A 24,186-nucleotide genomic window follows, 5' to 3' on the forward strand; every position below is an offset into this window, starting at 1 on the left:
TTATGAGACACATAGGAATTTCAAAAAGAAACAAAAAGATATTACTTTTAGTAGTGCTCATAGAGTTGGATAGGATTCTGATGAGGATTGTGAGATAGATTCCAAGATTACAGCTGCTTTTGTTAAACAATTTAAAAAATCTTTTTTGAAAAGAATCTTAATCTTTTGGAATCTACTCATACTCATAAATCTAAAGGCAAAGATAAACTCAAAATTAATTCTATAGCCAAAAAGGAGAAAGGAAAGATACAAGGGAACTCTAAAAAAGTCCAATGCTAGGAATGCCAAGGATTTGGCCACTTTGCTTCAGAATGCCCCACTCGTTTGAAGAAGAAGAAAGCCCTCGCCATCACTTGAGATGATGAATCAGAATCTTATGAAGATGAAAGTGACAACGAAGATAAAGGCGAAGAGGGACATAAACAGTTCCTTGCTTTCATGGCGGCTTCTAAAACTGAAGGACGAACAGAGTATTCGAAGAGCCCGGTTGAGAATGCCACTGATGATAAATCCTCGAGAAGTGATGATGAAGAGCTTGAGCAAGCTTATGAAAAGTTGTATAAGGAATCTCTTAACTTATCCAAATTGAATGACAAACTCACTATGAAACTCAAAGCATGTGAAAGTGAGAATGTCAAACTAAAGGAGAAGATTTCCGAGGCTAGGATTGATGCCATCAAGATAGCTAATGATCGACAACCTCTTTGTGCAAAACTCTTTACTTGTGAGACAGAGAGAAATGAGCTACAACAAATCTATGCAACATATGAAGAAAAAATTGAAACTCTCGAGATGTCTCAAGTTGCTTTGGAAGAACTAATGATCAAGAAAGAAGAAGAACTCAAGTGTGCTATGGCTACCATTGGTGTTTGGAACAGAGGATCAAAGACTTTGGACAATATCATTAGGTCTTAACAAATTTGTTTTGACAAGAGTGGCATTGGCTTTGGTGATAACAAAGAGCAAAAACAGAGTGCATCTACATCTCATGATTCAAGAACTCAAGGAAAGGGAGAACAAAAAATTCAACATAAGGATGGACTTCTCAAACTTCCTAGAGTTGGTAGGGTAAAAGAAAAGAAGGTACACCATGTACATCCTGTTTTTATTTGTCATCATTGTGGTATGCATGGTCATATTCGCCCTTATTGTTATAAGTTGCATGGGAGCATGTATTTGCCTAGACCTAGAAGTAGGAAGTTGGAAACCACGTCGAGACGGGTTCCCATTGAAAGGGAAGGGAATGGAATCACAACGTCAAGATACCACCCAAGAACCGTAATGCTCACAACTTTGTTTATACTAAAGCGGTTTGGGTGAGAAAACTTGACTTGTGTTAATTTGTTTATTTGTTTTAGTTTTTGGATTTGTGTGTGTTGTTTTTAATGAAAAAAAAAATGTGCTTGTTCGTTTTTTTTTTTTTTTTTTTGTCTTGCTTTGGTTAAGAAAAAAATAAAAAAAAAATCCCAAAAAGATTTGCTTAGTATGGTTTTGTAAGCTTAAAATTTTTGAGTGATCCTTGGTGCATATTGGAATTGATAAGAATAGCCATTACATGTTAATATGTGTGTGCTTTCTGTGGTCATTACTCATTTTGGAGTGTGTGTTTTTTGATTAGTATGTCTCATTCTGTACACACTCTTAGAATAGCAAATTTTGGAGTCTTCCGCCTTAGTGATTATTTTTTCTCTATGGACTTCTGTCATTGATCTTTTGCGTTTCTAGAGGAATTGACCTATACTAGCATATCATGGGTAATGTTGAGTCTCTTAACCATCTTCCATCTTTTACATCTCCACGGCTTTCCCCTCTATTCTTTGTAGTCCAAGAATGAGGAAAAGGCTACCTCAGAGTCACCAACCAGGCCATCCTTATTATATCATTGCTTCTCTGGTTCGGTTTCCATACTCTTGAGCGTGTCAGCCGCCAATGAGTGTGCAAAAGAAAGAAAAAATGTGCAAAAGAAAGAAACAAAAAAAAAATGTGCAAAAGATGTGAAAAAAAAAAAAGAAAACATAAAGGATTCATTGATTGAGGGGGAGCCTTCGCCTTTACTCACCAAATACCCATTGATTCTTAGTAGTTTGACTTTCCTTTGTTGTGCTTAGATTCTCTTGTCGGAGGTCTAACTTTCAGATCACTACTAGGATTGAATCTAGTGTTTGTCGAACTCCAAGAGTCACACGCACACTTTTCTCATGGGATCTATACTTTTCACATAATGCATCACTTTCTTTCATAAGGAATCTTCTACAGACTGTGCACATTGTGTTTACTAGTAATTGTGCTTCTTGGATAATCTTGTGTGTTTTAAAGTACAAATCGGAGATTTCTTGCTTGCTCCACCATATAATTTTTGTCGTTTTCTTCTTGTTCACTGTTTTCAGTGTTTATGGTTGCTTTTAGTCAGGGGGAGTTTGGTTCATCTTGATTTGGGTTGGTGTAGACACCCCATTTTTGACTGTCCTCAAGACTTGGACGTCACCGCTTGAACACTCGGTGATCATCCATGTTTGTGTTCGTCTTTAGTTCCCGGAGGCCTCGGCTGTACGCCTTGCCTCAGAATCCCTCGACTCGACTTCTTTGTGTCTGGTTTTGCACCAAGAGCTTGTGGATGTGTTCCTGAGGACAGGGGGGAGCCTGTCGACCAAGTCTCCTGCCCACCGGCCATTTTGACTGCCGGTCAGCCACTTCGATGGCCGGCCGGCCAAATGTGGTTTTCAACAGATATTTCTGCAGACAGCTGGCAGCTGTCATTCCAGGCCATACCCCAGCCCATGCCTGGACGTGGGACTTCTGAAGAGGCTGCAGATTGATATATCTATATCAATCAAGCTCTCTCAAGAGGATAAAGATATACAAGAGGAAGAGGAGGAGATATACAAAAAAGGAGCAAAAATCTCCATCTCTCTCTACATTTTTCTGCCTCTCTCTCTAAGGTTTAGGGCTTGTTTGTGCTCAAAATTTGCATTTTCTTTGCACTTTTGCATACAAACACCTAGTTCTCTACTCCCTTTATTGAGTTAAGGTCCTTGAAGGTCATTTTTGGGGTGATTTGAAGCCTTTTCTTGGTCCAAAAGTTGCTGATTTGCTGCTGTGCTTCAAGGGTGAGCTTTTACCTCTTTTAAGCCTTGTTTTCATAGCGTGTTTTGCCATATTTGCAACTATTTTTGAGATTAACATATAACATAGAAAAGTCTTGTTTTTGAGTGCTCTAAATAGTTTTTTAAGGGTGTTTTAAGCTTTAGGGTTGTTTGACCCCTCTTAAGGCTTGTTTAGCCTTTGTTTTGTGCCATTTCGGTTGAGCTCCGGGACCATTGTGTTTGGGCCTCCTCACCACTGAAATCGCCTTGAGGTCCTAGGAAGGAGAGGGCCACCCCCTCTCCTTGTTGTCCTTGAAAAGGGCCATTTTTAGCCTCTTGAGGGAACATATAGTTTGAGTGTGTATTGACTATGCCTTGACTGATTTTCATGCTTATTATGTCATAATATAGTATTGTTGTATGTTGGTTTTGGTACACCATGCTTGCTTAGCATACATACCTTGTAATGCCTTATTTTAGCCTTAACATGTCCTATGCTTTGAGCCCTTATTCAAGCATGCTTAGGCCTAGCTTTATGAAGCTTTTATGTTTGTCTTGCCATGCTTAAGGCCTCTCCTTGGCTGTTTTGGTCGACCAAGACATGCATTGCATAGTCCCTTTGCATCTTGGATTGTTAGCCCCAAGTGTGTGAGTGTGGAGTATGCTTTACTTGCTTTGATTTAGTGAGTTGGATCCATTTTCCATGTCATTTCAGTCCACTTAGCATGCTTGTATGCTTGCATTTCATGGCCCCTTTGATGCTCCAAGAGGTTGTGTCCTATGCTCCATGTTTGGTCATTATGTATGCTTCCATGTGTAAGTCATTTAGATGCCATCTAAGTGGTCTTTTAGCTTTGTTTTAGCATGCTAAAACTCTAGTTTTGGTCACTTAATTCATGCCATGTGTGATTGCATTAAGTGTAGTTCGATCCCCCTTGGGCTTGCCTTGAATCTTGGACCATTGTCGCATGCCATGCTTACCTTGTTTACTTGGCTTAGCACCATTCTTAACATGATTTTCAAAGCTTATGGTGCATGCCATTTGTCCATGATTGCATCCTCTTAAGTGTGCTTGAGAGTCACCTTTTGATGTTTAAAGTCTTAAGCCATGTTTGCATGCATGCTTATATATGTAGATACTTGGCTCATGACACATTATTGTACACTTTTGTGTTGTTGCATTTGGCATGCTTTGTATCTAACATGTTGTCCATATTGCACCTTGCATGTGTGCATGTTGTTGTTACACTTTGCATGCTTGGTTAGTTGCACCTTTGCATTACTTGCTTGCATGCCCATATTGCACACTTAGGCTCACATGCTTAGGATTGCATTGCATTGGCATGCATGCTTCACCTCTTGATCAAGCCATGATAGAGGTTGAAAGCCCCTTGGTTTGTTTATATGCATTGCATTTCATTTGAAATTGAAATGCACACTTGATTCTTTGGGCCACCATGCATGGAAATGCGCGATTGGTGGTCCTAGAATCGAGAATCATATCCCTTTGAGGCATGAATATGATAAGGGGTGTGATTGGTGCATACATTGCTTGAAATACATTGCCATGCCAAGTTCTGTCCTCTGCTGCTGTCAAAACAGATTCAGCAAGAAGAATTGGCCGGCCAGCAGTGTCGAGTGCCGATCGGCAAAGAATGTTTGGCCGAGAGTTCAATTTATGGTCGATGACCACTTCAAAACGGCCGGTGAAAATTCCACTTGGCCGGTGATGCTCCCCAGTGTCCAGAGAGTTCACCTTGGGAGTTGTGCAATTTTCAGAGAAGCAGAACAGTCAAAGCAGAGGCAAACTTGTGCATGGCATTGGATCTTTGAGCAAACCCGAGCACGCGCGCATTGGATCCTCTTCCCGAGGCCTTTACTGCTTTCTTAGCTTAGTTAATTTGCTTAATTAATTAGGTGGTCTGTGATAATTAGTTAGCTTGTAGGTTAATTAATTTGTATTATTCTTTTGGTCCCTCCGAGCGAGGGTGAATTTGTAATAAGTGTGGGTGCGTGTGTGCTTGTCTTCCAACCCCCACTTCTTTCTCCCTTTTACTTACCTGCTTTGATGGTTAGTACTAGGACATGTTTACTTTAGAATACCTTATGCTATGCATGCGTGCATCATTCATTAGTCTTACATACACCAGGCTCAGGCGCATCATACTAACTGCATAAGTATTTCAAATCTAACTTGAATACGTGCCACTTATGTATTTTCACATGTCATTTATAGACTAGCCGAGCCTACTCTAGTGACATTCCGTATGCGTTGCATTAGGCATTTAAACATGGACTTGGATCATGCATGATTGCTAACATGTTTTTGTTTTGGCTCGGAGTACTCGGTAAGCATTCATGCTTTAGCATACCGCATGCGTATGAGTGTTGCCATAACAGCATGATTACCATGAGGCTAGCTGCTTATGTGATATAACTGCTTGAATGCCTGTGGATGGAGGTTGAATTACCTAAATTGGGATAATGCATTAAAACTATGAGTTTTAAGCCCACTAGATAGTAGCAAAACCATTTCTTCTAAAGCCCACTTGAGGGTGGCAAAACTGGCATTTCAGCTTACTTGCGAGTAGCAAACCATTTTCAAAACAAGCATGAAATGTTTTGTTCCAATTTAGGTGATTTGGTCTATACTTGTTTGTCGTGCGCATAACATAGTAATTCTAAGCTAATAAATGGAATAAGAACACACAACGTTTTCAAAACTGGATATCACGGTTAGTAGAGGCCGATCTTCGGATCGGGCGAGAGAGGGTGCTCATAGCTGACCTTCCCCAACCGTACCCAAGCTCCCAAGCCGAGGCAACTTTGGTGATAACGGACACGTGGCCTTTGGCACCGAGTCAGGGTTTCCTAAATTCTCCCAAAATAAAATATTTAGGTGGCGACTCTGTATCTGGCAAAGCAGTCCTTGTTTGACACTTCTTTTCAAAAAATCTGTTTCTCAAAACGATTTGCCGGATTTGCACTCTTTGGTTCAGATTAAGGACCGTGACACAAATTGAGTCCGAACTGTAGCGATGCCCGCGGGCGCGTCTACATTTTCTGGCGACTCTGCTGGGGATAATAGAGAACTTGACCCAAACTCATGATATCTTGTTTTGACTGCACTTATGTGTTTCTTTGCATTACATGTGCATTGGTGCGCCTAGGACACCGTGTTTGCCATCTACCATTCCTGAACGGTTTGCCGGAGGCTTGTCTTGTCAAGGCATGACCATAAGGTTGACCGGTTGTGGGCTCTGACAGTATGGGAACACAAACCCCAGTTTTACTAGGGCACCCTTTTCGACCATTCGACCTAGTTCATATCGAAATCCATAGTGACCATTCCAAACTAAGACAGGTTGCCTACCTGATGTTAGGTTGTTTGAAACTGCTGCGTGCATAGTGAAACCCTAGCTCCTGACAAAATAGGACAGGGAAACCCTACCCCAACATAGGGGTGTTTTGGCTCTTACTTGCTTGCTATGTGCTGTCAAAGTGTGTCTCTACAGGTTATGTGTATCAGTTTGCAAGTCTGAGTATCAAGCCTGCGGGCATCAGTATTTTGGGGCGATCAGTTTTACCTGAGGGTATCTGTTTACAAGGGCAGAATTCAGTAAAGAATCAAATCTGTTTTGGCGAAATCAGGCTGAGATGCTGTCTGTTTTCTCTTTTGCTAAGTAGTCTGGGAACCATAGCTTCAGAAGGCTCCGATATCCCCCAGGTACATTGGACTAGTGCTGATAGACTTTGTTAGGTCAGAAATTCAATTCAAGGGCGACCAATGTTCTTTCGCTGAGGCGAGGCAAAGAAAGGCCAGTCAGGGCTCACCGATCCATCTGATCCGTCAGTCACCAGTCACATCACCTTTGTTCAGACTCAGTAAACCATGATGGCACAGGGTTCGGAAGAATTTGTGGCTGTAATAGCAGCGTTAAATCAGGGAACTGCCATGCAGGCTGAGACCAGTATTGAAATGCAGCGTCCATCTGGGGCATCTGCCTCACATCCAGCTTTGGGACCCCAGCCAAACTTTGACCCACTTCTGCCAGTTGAAGATTTGCAGTGTCCGAATCCTCGAGAAAGGTTGACTCAAGCTCAGGTGCTCAGACCCCTGGTGCAGCCTAATGAGAGGCTTTATTCCCTTGATGTTAATGAGCTCAATCCGACTGCAGTGAAGATTGCGAACCTTGAGAAGCAATTCAAAAAGGCACAGGGCCTTAACTCCATTCGCGACATTGAGGATGGGCACACCGAGGCTGCTGTTCGGCTCCCAGACAGATTCAAAATGCCATATATTGACCGTTTCGACGGGTCTGGAGATCCAATGGTACATATCTGACTTTTCTTGGATATCCTGAAGCCGATGGGTCTGAACAAGCCACAGAAACTCTCTCTGTATGGAAGAACCCTGTCGGGTGTAGCAGCCACTTGGTACACTAAGTTGGAGGACAAAGTGAAGCAAGACTGGGAAGAATTGGCTGAGGCCTTTGTCGATCAGTATTCCTACAATAACCAAGTTGAAATGACCATGCAAGAGCTTGAAACAACCCGCCAGAACCCAACAGAGTCTTTTGTGGATTTTGTTGCAAGGTGGAGGGCAAAGGCAGCACAGATGACAGATCGCCCTTCTGAGAGGGATCAAGTGCAAATGATGGTGCGAAACCTCGAGCATGATATGTTGCAAAAGTTGATAGTCGCTCCGCTATTCACTTTCAAAAGTTTGCATGAATTGGGGGTTCAGGTCGAGAATGCGTTCAACAGTGGGATCATTCCCAGAACAAGTGAACCGACAAGGAGGGCGATTGCAGGGAGTACCAATGCTGGTAGTAGCACTATTCCCAAACCCACCGAAATCAATACAGTCGCCACAGCCAACCCTTTTGCCAAACCAAGCCTACAAACAGCCGGCCCAGCCCGAGCTCAGGGCAGAACTTTCACTCCCCTCTATATGAGCCTGACTAGCGCACTAAAAGTCTTGATGGAAAGAGGGCATCTCAAACCACTCGATCATCAACCTCTGCCTGACCCACTTCCAGCCAGACATAACCCCTCCAAGTACTGTATGTACCATTAGCAGCGCGGTCATGGCACCGACCGTTGCTACTGCCTTCGTCATGAGGTCCAAAATCTCATCGAAAACCAGACGATAGCTCCATCTTCAGCCCCCAATGACCAAGTACCTCATCCACATCTCAATCTGATCCACACACTGGCCGTCCCTTACGACCCCAGCGTATACATCACCCTGGCCCATCTACCCAAGCCTGAGGTGTTTATCCCGGAAAGCATGGATTTATGCATGATGGGTGCATCTGAACCCCAATTATCTCAAACCCATGAACCCACTACTTCTGAGCCGATGAGGATGATCGAAGATCTTCAGAGAACTGTGGCAGATCTGGCCTTTGGAGTTTTGGCTCCGTCATCAACCGCATCACATACCAGGTAGTTCATGTCAAAAGGCTCCTTAGGACGGGCTGCATTGGGAGAAGGCCAATCTTTTAGCAAAGTGGAGGCCAGTGATAAGAACAAGGCAGGGGCAAGCGTTAGTCCCCATGAACACCTTCAGTGGGATATTGTGGCTTTGAAAGCCGAAGGGCTGAACAAACAGCAAGTACTCGCAGTTGTTGCAAAAACTGTGGACGACATTTTCGCCACTCAGAATGAGAGCAGTCTGAATCAAGGGGCAAGCCGGGAGAAGGGCCGTTGTATCAGGAATGTTCCTTTCAGCTCTAAACCCTCACTCGAAAGAGATCAGCAAACCCAGTCAGCGCCTACCAATCCCTTTCCTGGTGCATCCAGCAAAACTCCATAAACCTCAAAACACCCACCTCGAGGCCAGAGGGTGTTCGCGCCACTGTACATGTCTCTATTAGCGGCCTTGAGGGTTCTGATTAAAGAGGGGGATCTGAAACCCCTGGAGCCGCGACCACTGCCAGATAGACTTCCTCCCTTCCATGATCCGGCCAAGTACTGTGCCTTTCATCAGCAAGTCGGCCATGTCACTGATAGTTGTTTCCGTCTTCGCCACGAAATACAAGATCTGATTGACAATAAGGTCATCGTCGCACCAACTCAGCAAAGTTTATCGTCATTGGATCAGTGAACCTGGGGGATAATGTGATGTGATCGGGGGATCAACCACCTGCGGGCGACGCTTAGTTTACTTCAGATATAGCGTATGGCACGCACAATTTTGAGCAATGTGCGAACACTAGTTTTTGTACTTTCTGACTTGGGTATTGGGTCAGTTTTGTTGTTTTGTATATGGTCAGTCTTTTTGTACTGAGTCAGTCAGGTCTGTCTTGTTGTATCGAGTCAGTCCTGTTTGTTAGAGTCAGGTGATTCCGGGGGTGTTACCTCAGGCATCACTATTTTATTTTGTGTTTGTCTTTTCGCTTTCTTTTGAGTCTGTTTCTGCCATGGAGCCAGTTACACCAACAGTTATGAATGAAACAGCAGTGGTTTTTCATGCTTTTGTGCTTACTTCTGCCTTGTGCCAGTTGTGCCAGAAAGTCGAATGGAACGACAGTGCATTTCACCTGATTCTCTGTGCTTTTAAGTCATTGCGTTGACCTAAGTTTTTTCAAAGCTGTTTTTGAACATTGTGATGAAAACGAAGAGGAAGGAATCCCTCGAGTTTTTGTAAAAATTTGATCATTTGAGAGAAAGAGAGGCATGCTAAGCCTTTAATGATCGAGATCATGCTTGTTAATGTGAGTACTGAGAAGGATCCTGGCTTGATCCAGATTAGTCTCACACTGTCTTCAGCGCGAGCGACTAGTCGCTTTCTTAAAAGATTTCAAAGAAAAAGTGTTTTGCCCTGTCCTGCGAAGACCTGTGTGGAATCACTCTTGAGATTGTCCAGCCTAGGATCGCTCTCAGCCTCAAGACTCGACCCCTCATTGTCAAACCTTGGACTTAAATTCAAAATGTTAAATGGTCAATTACAACGTGAGGCCTGTGTGGTCAGATTCAAAGCAGCCCTCGAACAAGAGGCAGGAAAGTCAGATCAAGAAGATCAGATGTCATCAAAAGAAGCTTCCAAAGCTAGATCAGAAGCACCCCTGGAACTAGGGGAAAAGAATTTCAAATGTGCTCGAAGAGCCGAAGATCGATCATTCCACAAATCGAAGAAGGTCGGCAAGAATGCCAAATCCCAGAACGGAGGAAAGAAGACAGTTTCTGCTGAAAAACAACTGAGTTCCTATCTGCAACATTAAGGGCAAATTCAACCCCCGATTGGATAGACTCCTGCATCGTCAGCGAACAGCAGCCATTCTCCTGGATTCAGATGACTTCAGGATCTCAAAACCATTTGACATGGACTTGTTACACTTTTACCCGTTGAGAGGTTCGCTGGGCCGAAAACCCGGAAGGGCGACCCAGGCAAAAGTTAGAGCAAGAAAAAAATACAAAAAAGAGAATGCAAAAAAAGAAGACAAAAAAAATGAAGAAAATAAAAAGAAAAGATGAAAAAGAAAAAAGAAAATACAAAAGAAATAAAAAAAGAAAAGAAAAATAGAGCTCGCAAGGTTGAAAACCCAGAAGGGCGGCCTTGGCAAAAGTTAGAGCGCAAAAGGAGAGGTTAATACCCGAGTGTACCTTAACCCCGAACTACGTAAGGCTTGATTCCCATCTTTGGGATACGTAGGAAACTTCATTCTGAAGTCTAGCTGTGAAACACTTCAAACTCAACTATGTCCATGTGATGGTTCTGGTCATCTTTGTCTTTTTTGTATCCGGGAGTTCGGTTGTGATCGTCACTCTGAGGATTGACTACAATGCGCTGCGGTGCCATTCAAACAAGGGGCAACTTTTCGTTGCCATACCACGCGCTGTGGCGTCGTTCAAACAAGGGGCAACTTTCCGTTGCCATGCAGCTCCCTTTAAGTAAGGGGCAATTTTCCTTCGAATCTGAGGTTGTGCATCTAGAGAGTGGGTTCTATGCTTGTTGAGCATTAGCCGTTTGCAAAAATAGTTTTTGAGAATTTTTACAGAGGTTAACTAATTTTCTCGAAAAATTATTCCATTTTTCCAAAATCGGACCATTCCTTGGGCCCAAAAAAGGAAAATTTTTAGTGCTCATAGCCAGACTTGCATGATTTTAAATCAGAAAATTGAACAAGCATGTTAATCTAACTTTCATGTTGGTCAAAATTGTTTTAAAACCAAAATAAAAAATGGCCAAAATGATGAACTAGGGGACACAGTTGAGTCAGGCTTCCTGTCTTTTCCCCGTTGTCAATGCATTAGCTAGAAAGGGCACCATACTTGCCAAGAAGGCACTCTACCTACCAGAAAAGGGCACAACTGAAGTTAACAGCAAAAGGGCTGAAAGCTCTCTCATCCTCCGAGCAACGAGGTACCAAACCAAGTGCGAAGCACAAACTGGAATGGATCAAGATGTTCCACTCCCTCATCTGGACAGATCTGATCACGTCCAACTCTCTAGTAGAGCATCATCAACCAATGTCAGTTGCAGATTTGCTACACACCCAATTGTAGCGCAGCCCCTTTGTGGAAGAAACTCACTGTTGTGAACAAGAAGAAGAATCTAGTGGAATGCTAGGGGCAAGACCCCGCAACTTTCTGTTTATCCACCAACCACCCAGGAGAGGGATAAAAAATGAGAGATTGAAGAATAAAGAGATGTGCGCTGAGAGAAAAAGTGAGAAAATGGCTTTTTTCAGAAAAACAGAGATTGAGTGCCAGAGTGATGTGAGAATCACAAATGAGAAAAGGGCGGGAAACACTACCCGGAGAAACTGGCTCCTCGCGAACTGAGAGGTCTCTTGTCTTTGTAACACGTCTGTGTGTCGTGTCTTTTGTTTTGTTTACCTCAACTTTTGTTTTGAGTCTTTTTCGAGTGTTACTCGATGTGTTTAGGTCGTGTACCTTTTGTTGAGTCATAGTATGCTGTGTTCAGTTGTAGGCTCAATACCCGGTTGAGAACCCTTTTCTCATTTTCAAAAAAAAAATCGTTTTGTGCTCAGAGTGCTGTGTTATTCTGCACATTTATGCAAAACAAGATTCTTTCTTTCATAAACTGCAAGGTTCAACCCAGATCATGTGAGAACAGTAGAACAAGGACCTATCTGAAGCTATATAGGTTCCAGACTGCAAAGCAAAAGAAAAGAGGGAAAATTTTGAGCATCTTAGTCTATTTCAACTTCGGCAAATTCCGAGACTGCACTCCAGGTGCACCTTCTCAGGCCTCGCCATTTCTTTGGAGTATGAGTGTATCTCGACCCCAAGTGTAAGCCTGCTTCAAGTCAGAATGGCAGTCCAAGCAGCAACCGAGGGTTTCACATGCAGATGTTATCTCTCGCCAATATAAACAGGGTGTCCCCTTTTGAGCTGAGCGTATTGCCAAGTCCTCCGAAAGGTAAATCGGAGGCACCAGAGTACATGTTTGATGCCCTTCCATTGCATAGAATGTGCACTTTTATATACACTTCTGTTACATGCGTGCCGCGCATTGCTTTTGATTCATGCATGGAATATGCTTGCTTTCGATTCTGAATAGAATATGCTTGCTTTCGATTCTGCATAGAATATGCTTTCAATATTGCATTGAATATGCTCCTGTTTCTTGCATAGAAAATGCACGTCATTTGCATAGAACATGCATTCACTCGCACTGTCTTGTGCACTTACACTTTGTATCTCACTAGCACTGTCTTGTGCATCTTGTGGTTGTATCTCACTTGCACTATTTTGTGCATTGCATATCAATCGCGCTGTTTAGCGTATCGCACCGTTTTGTGCAGTTTATCACTCGCACTTTCTTGCGCATCGCACTGTTTTGTGCAGTTTATCACTCGCGCTCTCTTGCGCATCGTACTGTTTTGTGCATTGCATATCACTCGCGCTGTTTAGCGTATCGCACTATTTTGTGCATTGTATATCACTCGCGCTGTTTATCGTATTGTACTATTTTGTGCATTGCATATCACTCGCGCTGTTTAGCGTATCGCACTGTCTTGTGCATTTCAAGATCACTCGCGCTGTTTAGCGTATCGCACTGTCTTGTGCATTTCAAAATCAATCGCGCTGTTTAGCGTATCGCACTTTCTTGTGCATTTCAAATCACTCGGGCTATTTAGCGTATCGCAATGTTTTGTGCATTTCTAATCACTCGCGCTGTTTAGCGTATCGCACTGTTTTGTGCATTACATATCACTCATGCGGTTTAGCGTATCGCACTGTCTTGTGTATCGCACTGTCTTGTGCATTTCAAAATCAATCGCGCTGTTTAGTGTATCGCACTTTCTTGTGCATTTCAAATCACTCGCGCTGTTTAGCGTATCGCACTGTCTTGTGCATTTCAAATCACTCGCGCTTTCTTGCGCATCGCACTGTTTTGGTGCAATTTACACTCGCGCTGTTTAGCGTATCACACTGTTTCGTGCAATTTACTTTCGCGCTTTCTTGCACACCGCACTCTTTTGTGCATCACATTGTTTCATTCGCACTATTTTGTGCATCGCACTATTTTGTGCAGTTTACACTCGCGCTCTCTTGCGCATCGCACTATCTTGTGCATTTCATTACATGCTCTCTCTCATCTTGCATAGAAAATGCTTGTAGCATTTGTCAGTGCATTGCGTCGCACTGTTTTGTGCACCTTACTTGCATTTTGCATGCATTCTATCGCGCTATCTTGCGCACCTCACATGTACTTGTTAGTACATTGCATTGTTTTGAATACAAACCGGCTTCGCGTAGCGTATAAGTCCAATTATCAAAGTCTTCCTGCATATCATTTGCATCCTGCCCCTGAAGTACGCTAGTTTGATTCCTTGCAAAGGGATACGTAGGCAGCCTGCGGGCACAACCATTTATTTATCGGTATTTTGTTTGTTTGTCCAAGTCTTCGGCCTTGTCAAAAATGGGTCGTCTCTGGCTTTGACATTCACTCACGTCACTTCTTGACTTTCGAGTTCTGTCAAAGAGGGGCAACTGTAGACACCCCATTTTTTACCGTCCTCAAGACTTAGACGTCACCGCTTGAACACTCGGTGATCATCCATGTTTGTGTTCGTCTTGAGTTCCCAGAGGCCTCGGCTGCACGCCTTGCCACAGAATCTCTCGACTCGACTTCTTTGTGTCTGGTTTTGCACCAAGAGCTTGTAGATATGTTCCTGAGGACAAAGGGGAGCCTGTCGACCAAGTCTCCTGCCCACCGGCCATTTTGACTGCCGGTCGGCCACTTCGATGGCCGGCCGGCCAAATGTGGTTTTCAATAGATATTTCTGCAGACAGCTGGCAGCTGTCATTCTAGGCCATACCCCAGCCCATGCATGGACGTGGGACTTCTGAGGAGGCTGTAGATTGATATATCTATATCAATCAAGCTCTCTCAAGAGGATAAAGACATACAAGAGGAAGAGGAGGAGATATACAAAAAAGGAGCAAAAATCTCCCTCCCTCTCCACATTTTTCTGCCTCTCTCTCTAAGGTTTAGGGCTTGTTTGTGCTCAAAAGTGCATTTTCTTTGCACTTTTGCATACAAACACCTAGTTCTCTACTCCCTTTATTGAGTTGAGGTCCTTGAAGGTGATTTTTGGGGTGATTTGAAGCCTTTTCTTGGTCCAAAAGTTGCTGATTTGCTGCTGTACTTCAAGGGTGAGCTTTTACCTCTTTTAAGCCTTGTTTTCATAGCTTGTTTTTCCATATTTGCAACTGTTTTTGAGCTTAACATATAACGTAGAAAAGTCTTGTTTTTGAGTGCTCTAAATAGTTTGTTAAGGGTGTTTTAAGCTTTGGGGTTGTTTGACCCCTCTTAAGGCTTGTTTAGCCTTTGTTTTGTGCTATTTCGGTTGAGCTCCAGGACCATTATGTTTGGACCTCCTCACCACTGAAATCTTGAGGGATTTCAGTGATGAGGATGGTGCCTTGAGGTCCTAAGAAGGAGAGGGCCACCCCCTCTCCTTGTTGTCCTTGAAAAGGGCTATTTTTAGCCTCTTGAGGGAGCATATAGTTTGAGTGTGTATTGATTATGCCTTGACTGATTTTCATGCTTATTATGTCATAATATAGCATTGTTGTATGTTGGTTTTGGTGTACCATGCTTGCTTAGCATACATGCCTGCTTAGCATACATCCCTTGTAATGCCTTATTTTAGCCTTAACATGTCCTATGCTTTGAGCCCTTATTCAAGCATGCTTAGGCCTAGCTTTATGAAGCTTTTATGTTTGTCTTGCCATGCTTAAGGCCTCTCCTTGGCTGTTTTGGTCGACCAAAACATGCATTGCATAGTCCCTTTGCATCTTGGATTGTTAGCCCCAAGTGTGTGAGTGTGGAGTATGCTTTACTTGCTTTGATTTAGTGAGTTGGAGCCATTTTCCATGTCATTTCAGTCCACTTAGCATGCTTGTATGCTTGCATTTCATGGCCCCTTTGATGCTCCAAGAGGTTGTGTCCTATGCTCCATGTTTGGTCATTGTGCATGCTTCCATGTGTAAGTCATTTAGATGCCATCTAAGTGGTCTTTTGGCTTTGTTTTAGCATGCTAAAACTCTAGTTTTGGTCACTTAATTCATGCCATGTGTGATTGCATTAAGTGTAGTTCGATCCCCCTTGGGCTTGCCTTGAATCTTGGACCATTGTCGCATGCCATGCTTACCTTGTTTACTTGGCTTAGCACCATTCTTAACATGATTTTCAAAGCTTATGGTGCATGCCATTTGTCCATGATTGCATCCTCTTAAGTGTGCTTGAGAGTCACCTTTTGATGTTTAAAGTCTTAAGCCATATTTGCATGCATGCTTATATATCTAGATACTTGGCTCATGACACATTGTTGTACACTTTTGTGTTGTTGCATTTGGCATGCTTTGTATCTAACATGTTGTCCATATTGCACCTTGCATGTGTGCATGTTGTTGTTACACTTTGCATGGTTGGTTAGTTGCACCTTTGCATTACTTGCTTGCATGCCCATATTGCACACTTAGGCTCACATGCTTAGGATTGCTTTGCATTGGCATGCATGCTTCACCTCTTGATCAAGCCATGATAGAGGTTGAAAGCCCCTTGGTTTGTTTATATGCATTGCATTTCATTTGAAATTGAAATGCACACTTGATTCTTTGGGCCACCATGCATGGAAATACGCGATTGGTGGTCCAAGAATCGAGAATCATATCCCTTTGAGTCATGAATATGATAAGGAGTGTGATTGGTGCATACATTGCTTGAAATATATTGCCATGCCAAGTTCTGTCCTCTGCTGCTGTCAAAACAGATTCAGGAGGAAGAATTGGCCGGCCAGCAGTGTCGAGTGCCGATCGGCAAAGAATGTTTGGCCGAGAGTTCAATTTATGGTCGATGGCCACTTCAAAATGGCCGGTGAAAATTCCACTTGGTCGGTGATGCTCCCCAGTGTCCAGAGAGTTCACCTTGGGAGTTATGCAATTTTCAGAGAAGCAGAATAGTCAAAGCAGAGGCAAACTTGTGCATGGCATTGGATTTCTGAGCAAACCCGAGCACGCGCGCATTGGATCCTCTTCCCGAGGCCTTTACTGCTTTTTTAGCTTAGTTAATTTGCTTAATTAATTAGGTGGTCTGTATTAATTAGTTAGCTTGTAGGTTAATTAATTTGTATTATTCTTTTGGTCCCTCCGAGCGAGGGTGAATTTGTAATAAGTGTGGGTGCGTGTGTGCTTGTCTTCCAACCCCCACTTCTTTCTCCCTTTTACTTACCTGCTTTGATGGTTAGTACTAAGACATGTTTACTTTAGCATACCTTATGCTATGCATCCGTGCATCATTCATTAGTCTTACATACACCAGGCTCAGGCGCATCATACTAACTGCATAAGTATTTCAAATCTAACTTGAATATGTGCTACTTGTGCATTTTCACATGTCATTTATAGACTAGCCGAGCCTACTCTAGTGACATTCCGTATGCGTTGCATTAGGCATTTAAACATGGACTTGGATCATGCATGATTGCTAACATGTTTTTGTTTTGGCTCGGAGTACTCGGTAAGCATTCATGCTTTAGCATACCGCATGCGTGTGAGTGTTGCCATAACAGCATGATTACCATGACGCTAGCTGCTTATGTGATATAACTGCTTGAATGCCTGTGGATGGAGGTTGAATTACCTAAATTGGGATAATGCATTAAAACTGTGAGTTTTAAGCCCACTAGATAGTGTCAAAACCATCTTTTCTAAAACCCACTTGAGGGTGGCAAAATTGGCATTTCAGCCTACTTGCGAGTAGGAAACCATTTTCAAAACAAGCATGAAATGTTTTGTTCCAATTTAGGTGATTTGGTCTATACTTGTTTGCCGTGCGCATAACATAGTAATTCTAGGCTAATAAATGGAATAAGAACACACAACGTTTTCAAAACTGGATATCACGGTTAGTAGAGACCGATCTTCGGATCGGGCGAGAGGGGGTGCTCATAGCTGACCTTCCCCAATCGTACCCAAGCTCCCGAGCCGAGGCAACTTTGGTGATGACGGACACGTGGCCTTTGGCACCGAGTCAGGGTTTCCTAAATTCCCCAAAATAAAATATTTAGGTGGCGACTCTGTATCTGGCAAAGCAGTCCATGTTTGGCACTTCTTTTCAAAAAATCTGTTTGTCAAAACGATTTGTCGGATTTGGACTCTTTGGTTCAGATTAAGGACTGTGACACAAATTGAGTCCGAACTGTAGCGAGGCCCGCGGGCGCGTCTACAGTTGGTAAGGGAGTTTGGTTTTCCATTTGCTATAGTTGTTTAGCATGAACACTTTGATATGTTTGGTAAGGGAGATTGGCTATATGTTTTGCATGTTGCTATGCACTGTTTGCTTATTATTTCCTTGTTGCATGCTATAATTGTTTGAGCTTCATTTGTCAATTTGTGACAAAAAGGGGGTGTGGTCTTGGTGGTACAGTTTTTGGTATATCTTGTTGGTGTACATGGTACTGGTACATGGTATAGTTGTTTTTACTACAGTCCATCCTTCTTTGGTACATTTGGATTGTCATATGTTTTGGATGGATAATATATTTGGATAATGTTTTGTTTATGGATGGACTTATCTTTTGTTATTTAATCTAGTTCCACATATTTTTGGTTGGCTGGTGTGTGATTGTTTTCTTTCAGGATAATTGTTCAAGAGCATGGATTTGAGATTTGGTTATGAGTGTTGGTTCATAGTTGGTGGTGTTGATTTTGTGATTTTAGTTTGGAAAATTGTTTTAGTACTTTTGTGATTTTGTTAGGAAAACTGTTTTAGAATGGTTTTGTTCGGGATTTGACAAAGAGGGAGATTGTTAGGACTCTTTGTTGCCAAATTCCATGGATCAAAACTGAGGTTGTAACAAGATCTAGTTTTTTAGATTTTCCAATTTTGGTCTCCCCGCTCAAGCGGGGAAAGTGACGCTCGAGTGGGGATTGCAAGCTCACAGCATCTCTGCTTCACCTGAAAAAAGTACTGGATGGTGTGATTCGACGCTCGAGCGTGGCAACTTCCGCTCGAGCGTGAAGCCTATATGAATCACACAATTTTAAAGCCTCCGCTCAAGCGGGAATTCCCACGCTCGAGCGAACCGCGCGAACACAGATTCTATAAATTCGCGTGTTTGGTCAAATCTAGGATTACTCCTCCAAATCTTCTTTTTGGGTTCTAAAGTTTATATCTGGGGATATTTTGCTAGTTTTCTTTGATGTTTTCATTGAGTATTCAACTCATGGTTTAAGAAGCATACATCAAAGGTTTGTTTGTTTATTCTACACAAAAGAGAGAGTTGTTCTTCGGTGGATTCTGAAGAATTCGAGCCTGAAGCTTTGGTGGATTCCGGAGTGGCTGATCGTCAAGACAATTCCGAGGTGAAGACGGGGTTGGAAGAGACACATAGAGGTTGGTTCAATTCGGGCGTGGATTCACTAGGTAATTGAGAGTATACCTGTGTAATTCCTTTATATTTTCTTAGTGGATTGTTTTGTGACTGTTGCCTGTGGTTTTTTTATCACAATTGGAGATGTCCAATTGTGGTTTTTTCACGTAAAATCGTTTTGTCGATTTGTCTTAATTGTTTGATTGGGATTGTTGTTTACTGCTTAAAATTGATACATAATCACAAATCAACATCTAGGGGATTTCTAGATTTTTCAACTTTTATAGTTGAAAAGATTAAAATATACGAGTTCACAAATAAAGAATGATAAGATAATATTCAATAATAATTGAGGAGGTTTTGTCATAAATAACCCAAATTGTAATCTACCTTAAAATAATTATAGATGTTTGCTCTACTTATGAAAATAATAAATAAATAAATAAATAAAAAAGAAACCGCACAAGAGAGATACATTAAGAATATAAATAATAATATTACCTAGAGATGTGGCACAATTCTTCCCTGTGCGACAACTGTAACTGATTGAAATCTAACTTTGCAAGCCTCAATAGAGTTTCATTCCTAGTAGCATCTTTTTCATAAAAAGTGATGAAATGCTTTGCCTCTAGTCTTGGAAATCCCCTGTGGATTGACTGCTTGAGGGCATGCATCACTTGTTCAGAAAGATCAGAGCTTAAATGTGGTCCTCCCACCAGAGACTCAAGTTGGGCTATTGTGAAGGCATGAGCCTCATCTAGAAAACCTTCTCCACGGATCTTCATATATGTAGCTTCATATAAGCTTAAAATACCCTTTACATCGTTGCTCACTGTTTCCTTGAATTCACCATTACTATCTCTGAATTTGTTGAACACATCTGATTCATAAGCCATCATATTATTGCATGTCAGTAACTAGAAAGTGAATATCCATTGAGTCTGGTTAAAATTACACTATATATATGTATATATTTATCATGTCATGCTAAGTAGGGACAAAATCAAGATTTTATTACTTGAGAAGTCAAAAGAATATTTTTTTTTCACCATATATACAAACATACACGTATGTACAATATGTTATATAATTATATATACATAGAAAAAAATTTAGAAAATGCAAGATGAGACATATATTTTTTATACTAGGGGTTCATTTTATGTATAAAATAATATATAAGAGTTATGTCTAGTGTCATGATTAATTTAACTATCAGAAGATTTTATATTTTAAATCTGACCACTTAACCTGATATATAAGAGTTATTATTTATTTTTATTTTTTTAAAGATTTTAAAGGACTATTAAATGAATTTGACTCTTTCAAAAATATTTTGAATTTTGCCCATCAAACAAAATTCAATCATAAATGATTTCGAGGCTTTTGACAATGTTTGAAAGCCTTCGAGAGAAGCATATATATATATATATATATATATATTACATATGTATATGTTGTAAGAACTCTCATAAAGGGACAACAGTAAGGCACAGCAGTATCCCCTTCTCCGTTGTAAAGTGTGAGTTATGTTTAATTTGTGGGAAGGTGATTGTGTATTGCTTTAAGGTTTCTTGGTTGAAGAGGTAAATAAGTAGGAAATATTTCCTTTTGCAAATCACAAATCATGGGTAATTATTACTTTTACAAAATTAGTGTAATGGGTTAGCCAATAGTTTTTTTAAAAAAAAATATTTTTAAATGTAAAAAAATCAATATATAGTATTGGAGCTCTTCTTATTGAAATATTATTTTGTTACAATATATAGTATAGATAAATATAACTGCTAATGGAATGAGGATTGCCCTATAATAAACGGACAATTTATGTTTAAAATAAATAATAACTGAAATTGAGGTGTCAGTTTTAGGGTATATGGTGAGGATGTAAATTACCACATGACATTTTATAGCCATGTTGTCTGAATATGCCAAAGTGTAGTGCAATGGTGAACAAATCATAGTCCTCATTGTCTTCAAAATTAGCAAACAATTGCTCCAATTGCTCTTCAATCTCTTTCTCGAAGTGATACGAAACACCAAGGCGTTCGAGCACGTTGATCAAATTCATTTGTTCTGCTGCTTTACGTCCACCAGCTACCACCATGCTCCTCACTTGTTCTTTCAACACTTCAATCTCATTACCATACTTGTTCCATAGCTGCCCACAACAACCCACCACATTCATTAATTACAACTACTTCACAATAAAATTTTGTTAATGCTGTGTTTAGTTCAAAGAGTTGAGTAGGAATTTAGACAAGAAAAGAAAAAAATGTATAAAAAGTTTGTGAAATGTTATTACAGTATATTTTTTTTACATTTTACTCACTTTTTTTTTTCAATATTCAAATCTCTCACCAAATTTATAAATCAAACACAGCCTAACAGAAATTTATTTATCAAGAAAAAGTGTCTAGAATTTTAACCTATAATATAATAAAGTGGATATATAAATTTAGTGGGGGTGTTTTAGACCAAACACTGCATAAGGTATAGTAAAGATCTTTTTGATCATGGTCTAAATAATAATTATAATAAATCATATTTAATATCACAATGAGTCGTAACTAAGTTATAATTAATCCTATAATAAATCATAATTAAATACTATAAAATAATGCTATATCTGCTGCATATAGTACACAAATCGAATATATTTGTTTACATAACATTATTTCTTTCAAATTTTAAATAATTTTTAAAGAAAAAATTCTTGATACTCACAAACATGCAGCGACCCCAATTAAGAAAAGTGTAGAGATCCCCTCTTATTCATTTAGAAAATTTTAGATTTGATGATTATGGGATGAAAATTAATTTATGGATTGTGAATTCATATGAGATCTATATATGATGTAAGAATAATATGAATCATAAAAAAAATATCATGAAATCCTTCATGAAGATTTCTCCTTCTTTGATTAGTGTGTGGTGTTTTTTTGTATGTGTAATCTAACGGTGAAAAATTTTTCATGATCATTTTTATAATATTTTTTTCATATCTAACATTATTCATGATGTAATAAAAATTAAATTTTAAATAATTTCTAAATAATCCGGATCCTCCATCGTATCAATATATGGTAATTCCTACGGTATTTTTTAACCACGTGGTTTTGAATATATATTTTTGGCCCTTTCCAGTTTTCTCTTTTCTCTCTCATCTCTCAAAGTAGAGACTAGAGAGACCACAACCCCAACAAACAGAGAGACGAAGGGCAACGGCGCGGAGGCGACGGCGAACGAGCTTGAGCTGGAAACGATGTTAAATATACCTCTTTAATGATCAAAACAACCAACTGTGAAAAAACTTTAAGAAATTTCCCAGGTCCATTTTCTTGTATGTAAAGACACCAAGATGATGTCCTCTTCTGGAGTCCATGGCCCTTTATCACAGCAAGGTGGTCTACCCATCTTACACACTCTCCCTCTCTCTTCAACTATTTCACACTCAAATCTTTTGTTTTATCAGCAAAAATCCTCTCTTTTTCTCTTTTTTCTTTCCAAGAGTTTCTTATTTTCTTGTCCATTTTCATTTAATTCCAAAACAAAAACAGTAAAAGACTCAATAATAAGTAATCTTTGTTCCTGGGTTTCACGGCAACCAAACAGGTTCTGGGTTTTCTCTTTCCCTTTGAGAACCGATCTTGAGAATGAACTCGTCGCCGCCTTCCCTCGCCTCGCCACCGGAATCACCGTCGGCCACCCTCCTTCGCGTTTCGCCTCCGCCCTTCTCTGTTCGTCTCTCTCTCTCTCGAAGACTGGCTAGGGTTATGGAACAAATGAGAAAGAAAGCAAAAGAAAAAGGAAAAAATAAAAAACCTTAACAAAATGACGTTGCTTTGAAATTAACACATAAAACACTGCTGAAAACCATGGTAGAAGATCTGAACTCAATTTCTGAATTGATGAGGGTATAAAATTGATAAAGAATGTATCTGTAATATTTTGCAATTATGATGTAATACTTACCTGTTTATCTAAAGTGAATGAAGTGAATCTATCACCCCCACAAACTAGGGGGAAATTTGGCCAAGTGGCGAGTAGGCTCGGCGTTGTTGAAAATTTGGTTTATATAAGGCATATTTTAGGCTGACTTTGAGCCCAAAATTTAGTAGGCCCCTAAAATATTTTGGGGCGTGTCTGAAGAGGTGAAGTGTTTCTTGCCGCATGGCAAGTCACACGATGAAGACAGAACGTCAAAACCATTTATGAGTGAATGGGAAATTGACATCGTTTTCAGGTTTAACATTAATTTTTAGACGAAATTCATTTGAATTTTTTCAATAAAAATTATTGTGGGAATTTAATTTAAATCTAAATTCAAATTTTTGGTTTCCTAAAGTTTGTCAAATAAGATTAATATTTATATTCCAAACAGGTTTTATTAAAATCTATTATACTATTAGATTTATTTGTTTAATCTAAATCTAATAGTTTAATATATTTATTTCAAACAGTGAAGGTTGTTGGTTTGATTAAACTATGCAAATAGTTTAATAAAATTTATTCCAAACAGTGTAGTGTAGAACTTTGTCCAACGGCTTTTTGTTTTTCAAACTGTTGGAAGGAAGTTCTATTCCATGTGCAACGGCTAAAACTGTTTGAATAAGTTGGCACCTGTTCATTTGAAATCTCTTATGTTCTTTCAATATTGGAACCTTTTCGGACAGTAATATTTGCCTATAAATATTACATTCCAGCAATGGTTTAGGTCCGGGGGAAATTCAGTGTGTTTGTGGTCTTTTTGCTGTCCAAAAAATACTGCATTTGTTTTTATTCTTCATATTAGTTTTAGTATAATATTCAGAGAGTTAGAACACAGGTTTGGTTCGCCGAACAAATTGTTTGGAGTACTACTACAATTTGTGAAGATCATTGTATCTTGGGAGATAGACGCCACTCAACCGTAAGTACCGTAGCGGGGCGAATCTGTCTTAAGGACAGAGTGTCACACACTCGACTTGGTCTTAATTAATTCGGTTCGATAAATAAATCCGGTATGTTATTTATTTATTTTGTTTGAATTTATTTCAATTTATTTATTTACATAGAAGATTGTTCAAACAATCTTAAGACAGATTCGAATTATTCTGTTTATAGAATTTTTCGTTTGTTTTCCTTTTTCCATTCTTCGTAAATAATTTCGAAAGAAAATTATTTTCTGTGAATTTACAAAATAATATTCTGGTTGGAAAAACAAATAGTGATTATATGCTATTTGACAGATAGTAGTAATA

General features: G+C 40.3%; 1 pseudogene across 1 annotated transcript in view; it reads right to left on the reverse strand.

The window, feature by feature from the left end:
* LOC114283068 (valerianol synthase TPS8-like) overlaps positions 1 to 23,030 on the reverse strand; it is a 50,354-nt pseudogene extending 27,324 nt beyond the window's left edge. Inside the window, exons 1-3 of the transcript XR_014347816.1 lie at positions 22,919 to 23,030; positions 20,840 to 21,104; positions 19,445 to 19,823 (exon numbers count right to left, since the gene is read on the reverse strand). The product of XR_014347816.1 is annotated as a valerianol synthase TPS8-like (transcript). The remainder of the gene's footprint in view (positions 1 to 19,444; positions 19,824 to 20,839; positions 21,105 to 22,918) is intronic.
* Between the last annotated feature and the right edge of the window lie 1,156 nt (positions 23,031 to 24,186).

Source organism: Camellia sinensis, chromosome 13 (assembly GCF_055761805.1).
Source record: "Camellia sinensis isolate YWXY chromosome 13, ASM5576180v1, whole genome shotgun sequence".
NCBI classification, from domain to species: domain Eukaryota; kingdom Viridiplantae; phylum Streptophyta; class Magnoliopsida; order Ericales; family Theaceae; genus Camellia; species Camellia sinensis.